Here is a 19,388-nt window from a genome sequence, read left to right on the forward strand (position 1 = left end):
GCTCTTCAAAAGTTTGCAATTGACAGAGTTCAGAAAAAGAGCACAATTTCATGTGGCTACTTCCATTTCCTTCTGCACTTTCTTTGCTCAGATTGCTAAGTGGATGATTTTACAGTGAACCTCTCACTGCTGTTGGAACTTCCCTGGAACAGGAACAGGGACAATGTGTAACAAATGTTGAACAATTTTATTTTATATTTTCAAGTACATTTCCTCCTTCCTAAGTGTGGGTTAAGATGAACTGAATTATTTGGTCTGGGGGTACTATGCTTTTAAGTGTCTTTATCATGTTATTATTTTAAGTGCCATAAGAAGACAGTAATTTGTTCTACGTGTTAACCACAATCAATGTTTCTCAATGAGCTTTAAATGAATTTATAAAATGTAAAAATAAAATAGCTTTATGCACACATAGATATTAATTGGACTATGCTTTTCACGTAGTTACAGAGACTCATTTAATTTTTTTGCATTTTTTACAGACTTTGTATCTTTAACAGCTTCTAGTTACAGCCAAATGCTTCAGTTTACTTTGTTCGTGTGTTTTAAAGGTGTTTAAATGATTCTTCTGTTTTTACAAGCTCTGTTGATTTGCTACTGAGCCCAGGAAAGCTTAGCCTGGAGTTTTGGTTCGTATTGTACCTGAAGTGTTGAAGTTGTTACTGACAACTCATCACATTTTATCAGTATTAGAAATAATGATATTTTAGGACAGGAATGCCTGGGGATAAAGTAAGAGTGAAATCCCTGCAATTTTCTGTTCCAGAAACATTAATAGGAGAGCTCCTTCTGCCTTATGTGCTAAGTCTGCTGAGCGTGAACAGAGAACCTGCAGCTTTGAAGAAACAATTATGTTAACAGCATATGTGTGAAACATTTTCTTGCACGTGGGCAAAAGACGACCTGTTGAAAGCCAAGGGCACAACTGCAAGACAGTTGTTCAGTGGAGGAACATGAAAACTCATACATAGCTTGGAAGCAGAAAATGCAATGCACATGTGCAGAGATGAACTGTTGGACATGCCCAGGATGGTTGGTGCTCAGGACATAGCAGTTCACTTGTCCATGGATGCCTGAGACTCCTCTGAGAAGGCAGCTGGGTGCTGGCTGCTCTTGCATCTTCTTCCAGGACAGTTCCTGAAACTGTCTTCAGCTAAAATGGGACCTGCACCCAGGTAAGCAATCCTGCCTTATACAAAAGAGAATAGATTAATTTATTTCATTTTCCCACTAATGACTGTGTAATTGACATAGGCAAAAAATATACAGAAAGTGGAATGGAAACAAGTTGTAATTCATAAGTAAACTAAACTGTAAAAGGAATTGTGATCAAGAACAAATTTTGTAACTGCCTTTGCTAGTGTATAGTAATGTATTTGTTCATGAATTTGTTTCTGCTGACAACCAATTAATGGATCAATCTATAGCCTGTAAAAATCTCAACAATCTATTTAGCAATTAAGAGAGATGTATTGTATTAAGCTGCTTTGATCAAGTGGGATGTCAGCAACATTTACTCCAATATTATGCAGTACCTAGATAGAGGGTTTCACATAATGTTGTGCTAACATTGCATTAAGTCATTGTATATGTATTTTTTTCTCTCACAGCTGCAAACATATGTGGTAAATTATTTCAATTCTTTTTTTTTTTTTTTTTCCATGAACTTTTTTTCTTAAGAAAATTAAATACATGATTGTTTTCTAATTTTTCATCCAAATAAGCAAGAGTGGTCATGATATAAATAATATGAGCAGTTTAGCATTTCAGTCAACACTTGGACCATTAAAAACATTTGAACAGTTATGTTAATGCAATTCCACTTGCATTTTTTTTTCTCAAAAAAAATTTTGCCAGTGGTCATTTAGTATCTTGTTTCTCTAAGAGAAAGCAGAAAAAAGAAGATATGGAGCTTAGCAGGAGCTTGCAAATGAGTATGTTATTATGCATCATTAAAAGATATAAGTTAGCAAAAAGATGATTAACATCCAAAACAGAATTGTAGTCCCTTACAGAACCAAACTGCATTTATTTCTGTTAGAGTTCATTGTCAATGATATTGAATTTAGCTGCACAAAACAATCAAACGGAAATGCTGTGATACTGATACTTAAGTGACGTACTCTGCTGTGGGGAAGTGAGTTTTACTATAGTACTTCATATAATGCACATTAGCTTGTACCTCTGCAATGAAATTTCTGGTTGCTCAGCTGTATCTTTTGTATCCACAACATTAAAGGGTATCCTGAACATTCATAGCATACTTGGCAAACAGAAGGAAAATGTAATAACAACATATTATATTTGTCCTGCTATGTAAATCTAGTATTACTGAAGATTCCCCTTCATACAGTATTTTGAGATCTACAGATGACCAATGCTATCCAAAGCACTGTTTCTTTGCTGGCAATATTTTCTCTTATTTGGAAATCCCAGCCTTTGTGTGCCAGCTCAGTTGACAAACAATGAAGGAATATCCACATCTTTCTCACACTGGCTATCTAAAAACAAGGTTCTTCCCAGTTCTTTTTTAATGGGTAATTAAATGAATCGTCTTCAAACTGAAACTGCTTTGTGCGGAGTTGTACCTGGTGTGTGACCTCCCCCTCCTTAGCTGAGTTGTTCCATCATATCGTTCACCCCACCACTGTGAGCAGGGTAAGCAAGAGAGCAGATGGGGGGCGGGGGCATGGCAGTCAAGGTCAGTGCCCCCACAGCTTCAGGATTCTCATAAGGTAGCATTCCAGGCACTGGTGTAATTGCTTTTGTCTGAGCAATGCAGATCTGGGCTCCTCAGGACAGCCTCCAGCACTACAGACAGAGACAATGAAGGCATTTAGTAACTCCACCTTCTCTGTATCTTCTGTTACCAGGGCACCCACCTCATTCATCAGTGGGCCTACACTGCCCCTGCTGTTAGTTTTGTCTGCAGTGTACTTGAAGAAGCCCTTTCTGTTGTCCTTGCCCGCTCTTGCCAGGTTAAACTCTAAGGAGGCCTTAGCTTTCCTAGTTGCCTCCCTTCGTCCTCTGACAACAGTCTTATATTCCTCCCAGGTGGCCAGCCCTCCTTCCGTGATCTGTAGACTCTCCTCTTCGACTCGAGTTAGCCCAGCAGTTCTGTCTTTAACCACGCAGGTTTCCTGACTCCCTTGCTTGACCTGCTACCTGTTTGGGACGCTCTGATCATGAGCCTGGAAGCTGCAGCCCTTGAATGCTAACCAACTATCTCGGGCCCCTTTACCTTCAAGTACCCTGTCCCATGGGATTTCCCCTAGCAATTGCTAGAAAAGGACCAAGTTGGCCCTACTGAAGTCCAGGGTGGTGAATCTGCTTAGTTTTCTATTCCTGCCACATGAGATCCTCAACTCCATCATCTCCTGGTCATTGCAACCAAGGCTGCCCTCAATCTTCACCACTTCAACTGTGCCCTCCTTGTTAGTGAGAACAAGATCCAGCAGCGCTCCTCTCCTACTTGGTTCATCCACCGTTTGCATCAGGAAGTTATCATCAGTGCACTGGAGGAACCTCTTGGGTGGCTTGTGGATGGCTGGCTGAGTAGACCTTCTGGCAAAGATCAGGATAGTTAAAATCCCCCCTGATAACCAGGGCTTGTAATTGCGAGGCTGATACCAGCTGCCTGTAGAAGGCCTTGTCGGCTTCCTAGTTCTGATCCAACAGCCTGTAATAGACACCCACAACAGTGCCACCCATGCCAGTCTGCCCCTTAATTCCCACCCACAGTCTCTCAGCCCGCTCCTCATCCAGCCCTGGACAGTACTCCATGCATTCCAGTTGCTCTCTCACATAACGAGCAACTCCACCACCTCGCCTTGCTGGCCTGTCTTTCCTGGGAAGGACACAGCCATCCACGACCACATTCCAGGCGTGTGATCTGTCCCACCAGGTCTCTGTAATTGCAACTAGATCTTAGGGTGGAGGCCAGTCACAAGCGGTGTCCCCCAGAGGTCGGTCTTGGGACCGGTCCTCCGCAACATCTTCATCAGTGACACAGACGAAGGCGCCGAGTGCACCTTCAGCAAGTCTGCAGGTGACACCAAGCCGAGCAGTGCAGGTGATACACTGGGAGGAAGGGAAGCCATCGAGAGGGACCTGGACAGGCTGGAGAAGTGGGCCCATGAAAACCTAATGAGGTTCAATAAGGCCAAGTGCAGGGAGTTGCACTTGGGTCGGGGCAATCCCAGGTATTTATACAAACTGGGGGCACATCTCCTTGAGAGCAGCCCTGTGGAGAAGGACTTGGGGATCCGGTAGACGGGAAGCTGGACATGAGCCAGCAGTGTGCGCCCGCAGCTCGGGAGGCCAACTGTGTTCTGGGCTGCATTAAAAAGGGGTGGCCAGCAGGGAGAGGGAGGTGATTGTCCCCCTCTGCTCTGCTCTTGTGAGGCCCCATCTGGAGCACTGCGTCCAGGCCTGGGGCCTCCACTACAGGAAGGACACCCTCCTTTTCTTCCCAGGCCTTTCTATGATTCTATGATTCTGTTATTGTAAGGGAATTTAAAGGCAGAAATAACGAAGAAAACAGAACGAGAATAATAGACCGAAAATAAAACAAAATACAGTTTAAGCTAACACTTTAAGCTAACAATTTAACTGTTTCTTTTATCTCCTGATCTGATGGCTCACTTACTGCAAGTCTTTTCAATCTGTCTTTTGAAATCAAATATAAAAAAAAAAAAATCACTGTTGTGATAGCTTGATGTTGCATCTAGCTAATTTAGCAGTAATAATCCAATCTTCCTCTAATAAGCTGTGAAATTCTTTATCTCATTGATTAACCCAGATAGGATTATAATCTAATGTATAGGTTAATTCCTCAAGCTATGGAATAAGAAACAAGAGGTAGAGAAAAAGGGTCTCTTTCTGCTGGATGGTCATGTAAATCTACTAGGTGAGGTTTGCCCAAGTTCAGTTCTACCAGATTGAAATTTTAGGGAGGACAAAATAAAAGTAGGTCCCTATGTAGTCCTATTCATGGACTTCAGGAACATCTGAGTGACCATAGAAAATCATTTCAAGGCCTTGAAAGAGTGTATCAGGAAGTAACTTCTTTATCTAAAAGCATTCATTCTTGATGCTCATTGAAGTATTATTTAATTGTGTTAGAAATTACTGAAATGTCAGTAGATATATTTTGCTACTGAAGCACCAGAATACTTCTCAGAATCTGGGTTTCAGTGCAGGCTTCAGCTAAATCTGTCTCCTTTGGAAGGAGGCCTTGCTAGTCATGGATTTTTACACAAGGAAATCCAAAGCATGCAGAGGCTGCAAAATTATCCTGTTATTGGATAACTGCAGAACTGAAATTGAAGGCTAAGTCACATAGGAGCAGATAGACAACCAGTCTTGATCTCCAGCCGTTTTTGTTTGTATATATGATCTGTAGTTTCATCATGAGACTGGTATTATGAAGGAATTTTGACTCAGAACATCAGAGCTGTGTTAAGCCCACTTCACAGAAAGAACAGTGGCATGCAATCATGTGCACTGTTCAATTTTTAGCATGCTGCTTGTCACAGTTTTGATTCATGCCATCCTTCCAGACAGTATATAAACACGGTTCAAGTGACATGAATCAAAAATGCTTACAATAGTCAGTATGAATGTGACTGTGGTTTTTTGGGGGAGAAGGATGTTGGATGCGATCTGTGTATTGTACTCAAAACACAATAAACAAACAAACAAAAAATATAAATGAATATTAAATATAATTTTTAAGAGGAAAGAAATGAAGGTATACTCTTTCAATCTGGTAACTAGTATAGTGATTACCCCTCTAGATCTGGTTAAGATTTCGCCGTGTATTTAGCTATATAGCTCAGTTAGCTGTCTGTATGGGGAGAGAAGTGTCAAACTACCAGCTTTCTCAGAGGAAATTACCTAGAAAGCTAGTCCATGGCTAAATTAGTCTAAGTGATAAAAGTGGAAATACTACTTTTCTGAAACAGTGGTCAGGCACTGGAATGGGCTGCTCAGGGAGGTGGGGGAGTCACCGATCCTGGAGGTGTTCAAGGATTTTGTATTGAGGGATACAGTTTAGTGAGAACTATTGGTGATAGGTGGATGGTTGGACTGGATGCTCTTGAAGGTCTTTTCCAAACTTGGCGTTTCTATAATTCTCTGATTCTGTGATAATAGGAGCAAAGGACTCGCTATCCACTGGTAAGCAAAAATGGATCCATCTTTACAGAAGACATAAAGATACAATCCAGCACAATCCACTAGTGAGGTAAGAATAGAAAGAGGAAAACATTTTCATAATGAATTATCACCATATTAGTTTGCAAACATATTTTTCTAAAATAAAAATAAAATGTAGTTGATTCTCTTTTCCTTAGGCCTCTTTAGCTGGAACAGTTTTATTTAGTTAGAAGTTATTGATTTAAAATACAGAATTAATGTCTATTCTTTAAGTTCTGAATTAGAGCTTTAACTAAATCAAAATGTTAGCTGTTATGAATCAAATGAAGCTGTTATTACACTTCTTTCCCAGTAATGATGATGATGATAACATTATTTAATTCAAAGTTTTCAATATCATTTGTTTTTTGTTGTTGTTGTTTTCTTTGTTTCTTTGTTTTTTAATTACAACTTTGGAATCATTTGTTTTCATGCTAATAAATTAATTTTATCTGCTGATTAACCCAGAGAATTTCTTTACAGATTTGAGTGTATATAAAAACAAATTTTAGCTATAGCTTGTTCTCATGGTTGCTGATGTTTGAAAGTTTAGATCTCCTACGTTTGTTCAAATTTTCTGGTAATCATCATGTTAATAATATGCACAACCTGTAACAATAATGTGTTTTTCTGTTTCCACTCGTGTTGGATTTGAAGGTCATTCACACAATTATTGACAAAATGCTCATGACTTACTTAACCATCAGCTAAAGATTTGTGGTCCCCACTGATCTTTCTTTCAGATGTGAATGTCAAGACAAGATGCTGAATCCACATTCATCTTGCTTTTCTCAACAGATGTCTGATCTTCTCTCATGTATTGTAATGGATTGCATTTGTTTCTTCAAGACCTTTAAAAGTTATATTTACAGGAGAAATTTCATAGTGACAAAGGCCTTGCTTTGTTTTTTTGGTTTTTTTTTTTTTATAATTCATACTCACAATGACTACGAGGGCTGCTCCAAAAGTAATGCCTTCTATTTTATTATGTTGGCCCACAGGCATATGTTAGTGATATGGCAGTAGAGGTTGAACGTTTCTGCAGCATTCTGTTACATCTTGTTGCCTTGTGACAGATGGCAGCAGAAGGGCAGTCTGACAAAATAGTGTCTGACATGGAAATACATGTGAAGGAAAGGTATGTCACTGAATTCCTCCATGTGGAAAAAAATTGCATCCACTGACACTCATCAGTGCTTGCTGAACATTTCTGGAGACCAAATAATAGATATGAGCACAGTGAGGAGGTGGGTAGTGTGTTTCAAAAAACCATGTCAACAAAACCATGATAGCAACTGTGAAATAGTGGGTCACCTCTACTGGTACAGATTTTTACAAACATGGCATGCTGGCTCTTGTTTATTGCTTGTGAGAAATGCACAGCTAATGATTGTGACTATGTTGAAAAAATGGTATTTTGTAGCTAAGAATTTACTCTATCAAATAGTGCTATTATGCTCTTTGTATCTGCTGTAGTTTCCATGTAAATAAATAGGAGGCATTACTTTCAGAGGGACCTACGTATTTAGAAGGTGCTGAGTGAACCTAGCGAGATCCTGAGCAACATCAGTTCTCATAGGAGCTAGTGATGTTAAGGGTAGTTTGCTACCCAAGGAGACCTTTAATATTTCAAAGTTAGTTAATCCATTTGTCTTGCAAAATAAATGGATAAGACTGGTGAGGAAAGCATCTTACCTGCAGCTCCCCTGATGTAGATCTGTACTGCAGTCACAGAACTGCAGGCTGGCTTTCCTGGCACAGAGCTCTGCATGCATTTCAAAACCTGTCCCAAAGAGAGAGCAGCAACTGCCAGCAGGGTTGATAAGTTAGGCATGTGACAGAGTTTTCAGAAAACATCTGCCAAGTCCAATCATGGGTAGACGATAGTTTATGAATCTGACAAAGCACAGTCATGAACTGAACACATGTTTGTGCCTGCAGGGACTTGAGGAGCTCTGAGCAGAAGTTAAAATTCCACAATGTGGGTAAGAAAAAATCCTTAGGTATTTAATCTTAAAATCCCTTATGTACTCTGTAATGTCCCAGCCTGCTGTCATAGTCCCAGGTAGAAAACTAGGCCTGTATTCTTAATTCCTAGTCTTAGGCACAATGCTAAGACCTCAGTTGAATCCCTGAGCATGAAGATAAGACCCATTCAAAGTGCGTGACAGAGATCCTCTGGGACTGGAGGAGTGAGACTTTCTGCAGCAAAGCTGGGACTCCTGCACACCACACCCATGCATCTGGCTGTACTTGGGCAGCTAGGAGCTAGAAATTGGAATATGAATGTGCCAAATTCATGTAGCTGTATGTCTTTGGCTGCCAGTTGGCTGCCACAAAATCCACAATATGACCCAAATAATGGGTGCCAAACCCAAGCAGTAAAGTTCCATTCGATACAGACACACAAATATCCATTGAGTATGGACCATTTTCAGCCATTCAGGACTGTACTCATGTCACAGTTTGTCAGAGTTGTTTGTGGAGGTAAAGTAGATAGGACCCCCAAGCTACCTACATGCTTTTAAAGGCTTTGGCCTTTGGACACCATAGAGCATCTGTGCTTTCGCACCCAGTGTAGTGATGCTTGGTGGTTAAATAGCAGATGTCAGCCTCCAGTTGACAACTGTCATGAATACTAACAGATACCATAAAACATGAAATCCATTCACAGATGGCCTTGTTCTGGGGGAAATAAACATTAGTTTTATGTCCATATCAGAGGCAGTGAGCTGAATTTTCTTTACTCCCTTCTTAGTGGCTTAAAGGCAGCCAACTCTGCCAAACAAAACTGAGATCCAGGACCTCAGTGTTTTATGGGCTAGTGTGGCAGAGGAAACAGATTTAATCTCTGTTTCCCCTCCCCCTGATTTCCCAGGAGCCGGGGAGCTTGCTCAAGATCCCTATCAGAATTCCATTCAAATCATCTCATCTTTTATATAATCAGCCTGACAAGCTGTTGGTTTCAAAGACAAGATAAGACTTGGACACAGCTGAGATGGTAGTTTACAAGAAGTACCAACCATTTCAACTATGCCTCATTAAGACACCAGTATTTTGCCAGAGATGTTCCTCTCCTCTTGCTCTGTGCCCCAAACCTTTCCTGGCAGTCTGGCCTCAGGTCAAGTGTGTGTAGCACCAAGTTCTCTAAGACTTCAGACTCGGTCAACAATGAATTGATTTTGTTTCCAGCTTGTATAGAGATCACCATCAGTTCTCCTAGACAACATCTAGGACTTGTGCTAACTAATTTTTCTCTGATTTTGTCACTATAAGGCACTTCAGTTCTTTAATACTGATGTGGCTGCACGATAACAGCAATGAAGATAAAGCACCTTAAAAATAGGCAATAAGCCTTTTAAATCTTATGAGCAAATCAAAGCTACTCTGAGCAGCCCACAGAGGTAAGAATGGCTGTTTATCTTCATTTACAGCTACTGTGGGGAGGCACCAGCATGTAAATTCATCAGCCCAGGAGCAACAGCTGAAATAATTCTGGAGTCATAGCTTGCTATAGGGAAGGGAGAAACTTTCTCCTCACCTCTGCCAACTCATCTCATCATGTACCAGGTGTTGCTTCTGGAGTCACCTAAAGATTTTTAGTTAAGGAGTGCTGGTCACTGTAGGCAATGCCATCCCCTGCTGCTGTGACTAGTGCTAAGCTGAAATAGTAACAATACAGAAAGAAGTATTTAAATGCAACCAAATCTTTAGACTCCTGGAGTGCAAGGTGTCCCTCCTAGCACAGGGCACATGAGGGAATCATTGATCTGCATACAGCATGTCTTAAAGAGAACTTAAATTGCTTCCTTTTTTATTTCTCACAAGACTTTTTTTTTTGTTGTTAAATGTGAAGAGCAGAGTTTCCTTATTCAAACTTACCCAGTGGTTACTGGGCATCTGAGATTTGCCCCGAGAGTTAATTCTCATCTTGCCTTGCAAGTGAGACACTCTTGATTATCAAAAGGGAGTACCACATTTCTGTGGATACCTACCTGTGCGACCTGGTGCAGGGAACCTGCTTTGGCAGGGGGGTTGGACTCGATGATCTCTGGAGGTCCCTTCCAACCCCTACAATTCTGTGATTCTGTGATCACGAACAAAAGGCAAAAAGAAAGCAAAGAAACCTTAGCAGAAGCTCAAGGGTCCACTGAATGTGCCACCATTGTCTCTCTGAGGAGACATGATGGAGCAACATGTCTAGAATCATGAACCTAAGCTCTTTATTACATTCACCTTGTTTAATATACCTGCATGGCGGCAAAAGGGAAATCTGACACAGATATGAGAGATGATAATTAGTTAAAAACACATTTTTATTATTTGTTCTCGATTTTGCTTCTTTGCTCACAAATGTTGATCGAGCAATCCCTGTGATTTACAGAAAATGATGAGTAGAAATTTTACAGATAAGTTTTGTTACCATTAAGAAAGGTATTCTTTATTGGCAGCACTGGCATGGTATTGAGATAACTGTCCAAGAATGCTCTACGAGTTGATCATTAGTAAGCAGGCTATATTTTCACATGTATTACATATTCATTACATTTTCAAATTCATTAACCTGTCCACCCCCAGTGACTGCCTAACAGACACAGCCTTGTTTGGCAATCTTTGATGTCACCTAGTGTCATCTAGCACGGTGAAGGTCCATTGTTAATCCTCAGGGGTCGTTTACTTCCTCTCAGCACTCCTTCTGTCCCAAAGATTGCTGTGGAATTCAAGGACAATAGGAGAAGTCTCTGCACACACAGATAGGAAGACAAAGGGGAACATCTGTCACAATTTATTTGTTCTGTTGTTTCTTTTGACCTGTGAAAACAGACCAGCCTTACAACATGTAAGGTGGTATCTACAATACCACATCACAGTTATCATCCACAATATCTAAGGACTAGTATAGTGTTGCAAGAAAGCATAAACAGAATATTTTGTGTAATTACTTCTTCAAATCACCTGCTATTATGAGGAGGCACATAACTACTTTATACACAGATAACCAGCTCAGGCATAGTGACTGTGTTTTCTTTCTGCTTCCAGACAGCAGGAGGGGAGCAGTTAATGATGCTAAGCTTGGTTACAATTTTCTGTCATTGCTATCAAACCCTGTAATTCCTTATTTCTGTTTTTTGCTGAATCTCCTACTTGGCAGTACTTGCTTAGTAGAAACTCTCTGGATATTTTAGTTTCAGCTTTCATCTGGTTCATTGTCCCTAACAGGACATCACTTTGTGTTGGGTCAAAAGCACCTTATCTGCTATTTCATAAAATTTCTTATTCAGAGCAAAATAGGAGGGGGAGGAAGATATATCAATAAGATAAAAGTAAACACTTAATGCCACTACAGTTCGATTTTTTTTCTTTCCTGTCATCATATTTTTGACAGTGTTTCACACCTCAGGATACCACAAAGGGTTGTTTTTTCAGACAGGAAGGAATAAAGTTCAGAATTTTAACGGCAAAAAGACTCAGTGCATTTGTTGACCAACTCAGAAATGGCTGCAAGCATTCCACATGGTGAGCTTGTCCTCGTGCTGTTCTTCCTTCTAGGGAAGGAGAAAAAGGGTAGAGAGAGGAAAAACTAGGCATTCATGTGAAAATCTAGTTGCTAATTTAAGGTTTCCCTTCATGTTAGATTTTAGGACTTGGCTATCTGAAGCTTAACTTGCTATTGTTACTGCACCTTGAACTGGTGGAACAGAGGAAAAGAAGAATTGCAGTAGCGAGAATGACAAATCAAGGAAGAGTGCTGACTTAGGGTTAGGGTAGGGTTCTATCCCTGGGATAGGGATTCTTCTATCCGTAGGGATAGGGTTCTATCCCTGACTTAGGGATAGAAAGTGAGGTACACCGAGTAAAAGCATCTCCTTCAGAAAATCTGCACTGTTCTGGCTGGATGAGTTTGGTGTGGGGGATGTAAGAACATCTGGAGAGGAAAAAAAAAAGGTGGTGACGAAACTTCATTGCTGCTATCCAGTATTTAAAAGGAGAGAATAAAAATGAGGGAAATATTTTTATATGGGTGAGCAGAGACAAAACAAGGGGGAACAGCTTTAAGCTCAAGGGGATGTGTAGGTTGGCTTCCAGAGGTAAGAATCCAATGGAGAGAGTGGTGAAGTGTGGGAATATGCTGCCCAGTGAGGGTGTGAATAGTCTGATCTGTGAAGATGTTCAAGGACAGATTGAATGGGAGCCCTGGGCAGCCTGGTCTAGTACAAGACCTGAAGCTTGATGGCTTTATCTGTGTTGGGGGATTAGAATTCTATGATCCATAGAGAATCTTCCCAAAGTTGTTAAATGGTTCATGGGAGGGTGGTTCTGTGCGAAGTACCCTTGGGCCATTCTGTTGCAACCCCTCCCTGGCCTGGTAGAGGGTGCAGGTTCAGGTGCCACTGCTTGTGGCTGGGGCAACCTCCCTGCTGTGTGGGTGGAGGTTTCTCTCTGGGCTCCTGAAGATTTGGTGGATTATTGTGCTGCAGCTGGGCAGGCCAGGCTGCACCTTGTGTGTTGGGCATTGGTGGGAGCTGCGTGCTCTGTGGGGCTTTCTGGAGATGCTGAGACATGGGGTACCGTCCTGTAGGCAGGGCTGTGTGTACCCATTGTGCATGGTGAGGTGTGTTCTCAGGGACCCCCAATACTCAGGTGGGTATTTCTGGCCTGGCCTTCTAGAGGTGTGGTGCCAAGAGACGTGGGGCTGGGATCCCGAGCTCGGCTTTTGGCCATGCTGCTCCACTGTCTGGCTGCTGAATACTGTTCCTGCCACTGAGGGGGAAACTGAGCTCTGTGGCTCCTGGGTGTCATTGCCTTGCCTGTAATCAGGTTCTAGGGGTGGGAGCCTTTGTGCTCCACTGGCAGCCTGCATGGAGTGACTGCTTTGTTAGAGGGGTGCAGGTCAAGATGCCCCTGACTGGGAGAGAGGGAGCCTCCCTTGGTCTTTGGGACCTGGGCTGCCCTGTAAGGGTGCTGTGATACCCTGGAGTCCCAAGCCCTTTGCGATGGACATGGCAGCTTGGGGTGCCCTGTAAGCCGGCCCTTTGCCCGCTGCTTTGCATGCCCAGCCTTATTTGCCCAGGGTGCCCGCCTCTGCGGCCTGCTGCATTGCTGTTGGGAACCCTGTGGGGTGTCAGAGTGGTGAGAAAAGCTGCTTTTCAGCTGTTTCTGCTGGGTCGGCTTGGGGGTGGGACATGCAAGGTCTTCCTTGGCCGGGTGGGCAGGTGCAGAGCTCCCTTGGGCTGTTGTGTAGCCTGTTTTGTTTGGGTGGGGCAGCTGGTGCTCCTTTGGGTCTAATGGCTTTTTCCTTCATTTGCAGGAGCTGCTGCAGGAGGGAGAAGGCAAAGTGGTGTGTGGAACTGGGAGGAAGGAGCCAGCAAGAAGAGGGGCTGTGAATTGGCTTTTTTGTTGGCTTACTTGCCCATTACACAAACTAGGACGACAAGAAAAACAAGTAATATTTGTTCTCTTCCTATAGATTTTCATTACTTTTGGTGATAAAGGTTTCTTTGTGTTTTGTTTTTCAAATAGTGCCTATTTGTTTTGCTTTTTTAGTCCTTTTTTCATTTCATGAATCCTTAGGTATTCTTTAGTATTGCTTTCATCCCCAGTACGTTTGGTTGGCTGCTTTTTTATGGAATGAAGAAAGGTACTTGTAACCTTTGGTGACTGTTATTTGTGTGGAAGCACTAGCAGCTGCGGTAGCATTTCTTACTTGTCCAACTCCCTTTCCTGGTTAAGGCAGGCCTATGTGCAGGTTCTGTTTGTGCAATATAATGTCCATGTTCTAGCAGTATTTGTGCTGGGCATGTTTTTTTTCTGGGCTGTTGCAGGGATATTATTAGCCTGTTGGTGGATGTTTCTTTGCATCGATGATTTGAATGAGAAGCTCTCATGGAGTTGTGTAGATGTTTAGTCCTAGCTAACTGTTTATGAGGTTATATTTGCTAGTGGTTTGTCCTGTGGATTCCTTTTGTAAAACTGAATCTTTTGTGTATTCCAGGGGAAATTGAGTTCTCATTTGCATGTCTGGTGTAGGTGGCAATTATCTGGCTCAGCACCATGCTTTTTGTTCTGTTTCCTGTAAGATGGGAGTGAAAATAGTTGACAGGGATGGTGGCAAATGAATTAGATCTATTGAGTTGAGATAAATGTATCAGCTATGTCTGTGGATAGGAGGAAGGTAAAAAAGAATATTTGTTATTATGTCCGTGTGTGTATATATGTATATTACCAGATGCTTTCTAATTGTTTGCCACTATTTGGCTGACTCCCAACTTGTTCCCCAGAAGCAGAAGGAAGCCCATTGAAATACCATGCCTTTCAAAACTTCCTATGTATTTTCTCCATAGCCAGTGGTGATATATAGAAGTTTAATTATTTTTAAATTGTCCTCTGATGCTGTGCTGGATAAGGAAAACCAGTTATATTAGGGAATGTTTTTAGGTGCTATATCTTGACCATCTGTGCCACTCGTGTCTTGTGTTCGGTCTTACCGACTTTAGGCTTATGGCAGTGACTCCTTCCTGCTCCCTGACTCTTCCATGTATCCAACAATTTGACTTATTTTGGGCATTGACAACAATAGATTATTTCCAAAGGTTAGCTGTGAATTGAACTTCTTGTGGCTGAATAACTTAGCTGTGTGGCTGAAAGCTGTTCTTTGTCAGTTGTGAACAGCAGCAGACAATAATGTTGAGTATATTTTATTTACAAAAGAGTGGTGGTGATTGGACTTCTTTGTAAATTTCAGCCACAAGTACTTTGTTTCATGTGTTGTTAAGTGTCTCCCTAACTTTGAGTCATCAACAGATGGAAGGTAGTGACTGGGTGCATCTGGATCAGATATGCAGTATTTTGCATTTTCCAAGCTCGTTGCAAAATTTTATCATATAAACCTTCATTATTAGTAACACACTTGCAAAAAAATTTATTTTCACAGATTATTAGTGAATTTGTTAATACTTAACACTTCTAATCTCACTATGATTCTTTCTTACATCTGAGAAGGTTAGTCATTCTCCAAGTGACCTTATTAGTTTTGTGTATTTTTGGCAAGTGCCTGGCCTTGTTTCTTGGCTGTGGAACAAGCTGAGCAACACTTGTGGAATATTTAATGTTTTGGTATTTAAGGGCACAACAAATGCAAATATTGTAGCATTGAGGTAACATCTGTGTTTTACAGGAGGCAAATCCTGACATATATTAAATATATTAGCATGACACTGCAGCTTTCTGTTGAAGTTTACCTGCCCAATGTCTAAAGAAAAACAAATGGAAAAAAGAATTAGGGGACACTTGCTTGCAATATCTGAATAGGTTTATGAATATTTGAACCAAAATGTGTTACTTGTGTATCTAAACAATAGAAGCTAATCCGGGTAATCATTTAATGCCAGTGGTTTTTAATTTGTAAGATTTTTTTTTTTACAAACAGCTATGTTGAATGAACACAGGAGCAGATGAATGAGCTCATATGAATAGTACCTGCAGCCTATACAGTTTCATTACTATGTCGTCAGTACTTTTAATTGCAGCACAACAAAACAGTATGATGGAACAGTGCAACAATGCATCTGCAGGGGAGCTTTGTTTTTTTTAACTCAGACAGTTAGTAATTGATATTTAACATGGAGCATGAAGGTTTGAATTTCCCAGACATCTTAAGCTGATTCCTTGGCTTTGATTTTTCCTTTTATTCTTACAATAGCATTTGATATCCTATTGTACCTTGAAGTCAGATTAATTCTACTGCATTCAAGTACATGCTTTTCACCACTTCTGAATGTGGGGTCAGGCAATTGTGTTGAGGGCAAGGCTCTGAGGAAGGGTAAGCAGGAATGCTAAGATGACCTTCATACATTCATATGTTATCTAAAGCATGTCACTTCCTATTTGTCTCAATCACATTGCTCAGACGTGGTATCTTCCAGCCATAGCATGAGAGAATGCAGATGGCAAGGGTATTGGCTTTGATTACTGTTCCAGTTGCGGAAATACGCTGTTTACAACTGTGCTTGAGCAGCTGCAGAACATAGGGTGATTTAGCAGTTTTCAGCTCCTTATTGTAAATTATTTTCACGTTCACCATAAAGTGTGTATGTTGATCTGTCCATTGGTATGGGGAAAAGCTAAGGAGTGCTCTATCTGGGGATGTCTTTTTAGGCAGACAGAGTTTGCACAGCCATTGTAGCTAAAGGTAACATTTAGTTCTTGTACTGCCTGCGTGTCCCAAGTACATTTTCCAAGTGTCAGTCTCAATCTCTGTTTCTTTGCCCTTCCTTCTCTCTGGTGCATGTAGCTGACACTGTGAAACGGATTTTTCTTCCATTTGAATTTCACTGATTTCTTCAACCCTGTTTGCCTGGGGGCAGAACAACAGAATATTTTCCAGTCTTTTCCATTTTGCTCTTACATACAGCGCTCAAGACTACACTATATGTGGTCTGTACTTACAGATGATCAAAAGTACTCCCTGTTATGGCTAGCTCTTCTTTTTATATTATTTTCCTTAAGTATTTTTTATTTAAACATTACTGCTATGTTTCCTGTGCCACTTCAATCCTCTCAGCTTTGTGTCCTGAGCCACTGCTCAGTCATCTTGCTCACTGAGAGTACAGGGGCAGGCTATGCTATCCAGGAGCTTCCCTCAATCCAGTTGTATTGAGTGGGGGCATGATGAGCTCATCCTACCAAAATGATATTGTGCTGCTACAAGGGCTCCAGTGAGCAGAGTTACCAAAGAAAATTCTACCTGGTTGTTACCTTAGTTTATGTCAGACATAAAAGGGCAGAAGCATTGCTGCTGGCTTTGGATGAAGCCAGGTGAAGCTGGGTTCTTCATGTATATTTGTGCTTTTGCAGAGCCTTGACTTCTGAAGCTCTGTAATATGGACAAAGATTTCAAATAAAATTCAGCAACAGGACAGACACTGTTATGGCAGAGGTGAGTGCTAGATTCAGAACTGCAATCTGAACTTCTCTCTCCTTCCTCCACCCAAATGGCACTGCCCAGTCTCAAAGCAATAAGCATGAGTTAATTTTGTTATTAGTCCATGTTTTTCTAGTCCCTAGAATTCTCCCTTTTTATGTGACTAGACTGTACTAACCGTAGACGAGTAGTTTAGTGCCTAGACTGGACTGGTGCCCGACAAGGATCTATTGGGAGAGATCTTTTCAGATCATCCCTAAGATACAGCAGAGATCTTGGCCTACTTTAAAAAGCGCAGTTACGACAATTGCTTTCCATTGAGAACATAACTAGAGGGAAAATGGGTCTCCTTTTTAGAAACTAGCCTGCTAGTCAAATGTTTTCTAAGGAAATGGGAGAACCAACTCCTCTGAGGGTGCATTGTTTTAGAAAAGCATCCATGGTACTGTGCTACAAGTGTTTTAAAATAAGAAAAGCACTTCCTTGCCTTGTAATTGTGTGTCACAGTGCAAAGAAGGTGTCAAGATTAATTGAGCTGAAGAAAGAGTGTTTACTAAAGAACATGGTAGCCAGAACATGTACTGGTCCTTGTTTTTATATGTGTTTATTCTGCCTAAGACAGGGACCTCATGGAGGGAGAATGTCTATAGACTATTTAATCAAGCAGAGGAGGTGGATGATGGCTTTAAGCAGAGAATTGGACTTCAAAGTTAATGTTAAATAGCAAAGAACCATTGAAAGTAGAGCTGGGAAGTAATTTTGGCTTCTGGTGCCATTCTTACACCTAATTCCGACTAAATTGATATTTTATTTCTTTTGATTCTGTCTCTTGTCCTGAGACATATGGAAAAGAAGGTGCAGTTGAATTAATTGATTATTATTATTTAAGTACTTTGTTAATAACTTAGAGAATACTTGATGTGTGATAATTTTAGTGCTCTAGGGATCATCAGTGCTATGTTTTTGCTGAGCTGAAGCCTGTTATTTTATGGGCCTTCAAGGTGCCAGGTGCTTCAGGACTTCAGGTGTTAATTTTCAGTGAATCCTTATGCTAATTATAGGACAGCCACAAAACATTTCTCTGTGCTCTGCATTAAATATTGTGTAAAATCCTGGTTCTCTCTGTAGTAACACAGCTACCAGGGGACTCTGGACATGTCAGACCTGTGAACAAGGAGCCTGCAGAAAATCTTGCCCTGGGTTTCAGCTGATGTTACTGCGTCAGCCTGAATCACTGCAGGAAGGACAGAGCAGCGATGCTTTTCTGTTTCTCAGCACCGTCTCTTAGATTAGTCTGGTTTATGTAACATGCTACGTTGCATAGTTTCATTTCAATCTCTGCAGTGTTATACTGTTGGCATGTTACTATTGCTATTCGCTTAAAAATAGAGAAGGTATAACAGGGAATGTATGCTACAGCGAGGGTGACAGATGGAATTCTTCCACTTATATAAAAAATGCAATGTAATGAATATTTATGCAATTGCTTTTTTACTGTGTAGCAATACAATGTATGGGTCTTTTTCCTTGATCGTAGTCCTTGCAATGCTACAGCCTTCTGGAGATTCTCATATAAATCAGATGCTGAGGAAGAATCTGCTTTCTTCTCATTAGGAAGCAGGAAAAAAAAGATGCACCTTCTTTCAGAAAGTAGAAAAAAAAAATCCCATGGATATTTAATTATAAAAAACTTTTTTTATCACAAAAAAGTGATGTCATAAAATCAAATATTCTAGCAAGGAAATATAGCATGCTTTGCATGTTCATATTGTTCTACCCTGAATCAGTTCTTTTTCGGGAGAGACCTTCCAGATAGTTGAAAGTTTTATGTTTAGCCTTTCTGCATGTCTTTGTAGCTATTTTCCGTACTAATTTACAAAACCTGTGAAAGAACCTGTAAAATTTCTCTCTTTTAGATCTTTGGGACACTTTAAAAAAAAAAAAAAAAAAAAAGTACCCATAAAAAAGTATTTTCAGAAGAAAGCAGTTCCTAAATGATTGATCTAAACAAATTCAGTAATTGGGAATACAGAAGTTCATACCTTACCTTCCCAAATATCTAACTATGGCTCAGGAGCACTCTCAGGAAAGCAGAACCTACAAATGCTTTGTCAGCTGAATTCTTCTTTCTGCCTTGTACTGTCTGTGAATCCACAACCAAAGGGATTGTTTGTAAGCAGATGTGGCAAGTTCTTAATAAACCCTTGAACCTTGAGCTTCTAACTAAGTGTAATAATAGTGACCTATTATTTTTAAAAGTTGAGCTGCT

The 19,388-nt window shown here is 40.8% G+C and overlaps 1 long non-coding RNA gene across 1 annotated transcript; it reads left to right on the plus strand.

Moving 5' to 3' along the window:
* The first annotated feature begins 11,698 nt into the window (after window positions 1–11,698).
* On the plus strand, window positions 11,699–18,990 carry LOC128076479 (uncharacterized). Its single transcript, XR_008204397.1, has 4 exons — window positions 11,699–11,715; window positions 13,508–13,642; window positions 17,053–17,134; window positions 18,248–18,990. It is a non-coding gene; the product is annotated as an uncharacterized LOC128076479 (long non-coding RNA).
* The last annotated feature ends 398 nt before the right edge of the window (window positions 18,991–19,388 follow it).

Source organism: Tympanuchus pallidicinctus, unplaced genomic scaffold (genome assembly GCF_026119805.1).
Source record: "Tympanuchus pallidicinctus isolate F22 unplaced genomic scaffold, pur_lepc_1.0 scaffold1, whole genome shotgun sequence".
NCBI classification, from domain to species: Eukaryota; Metazoa; Chordata; class Aves; order Galliformes; family Phasianidae; genus Tympanuchus; species Tympanuchus pallidicinctus.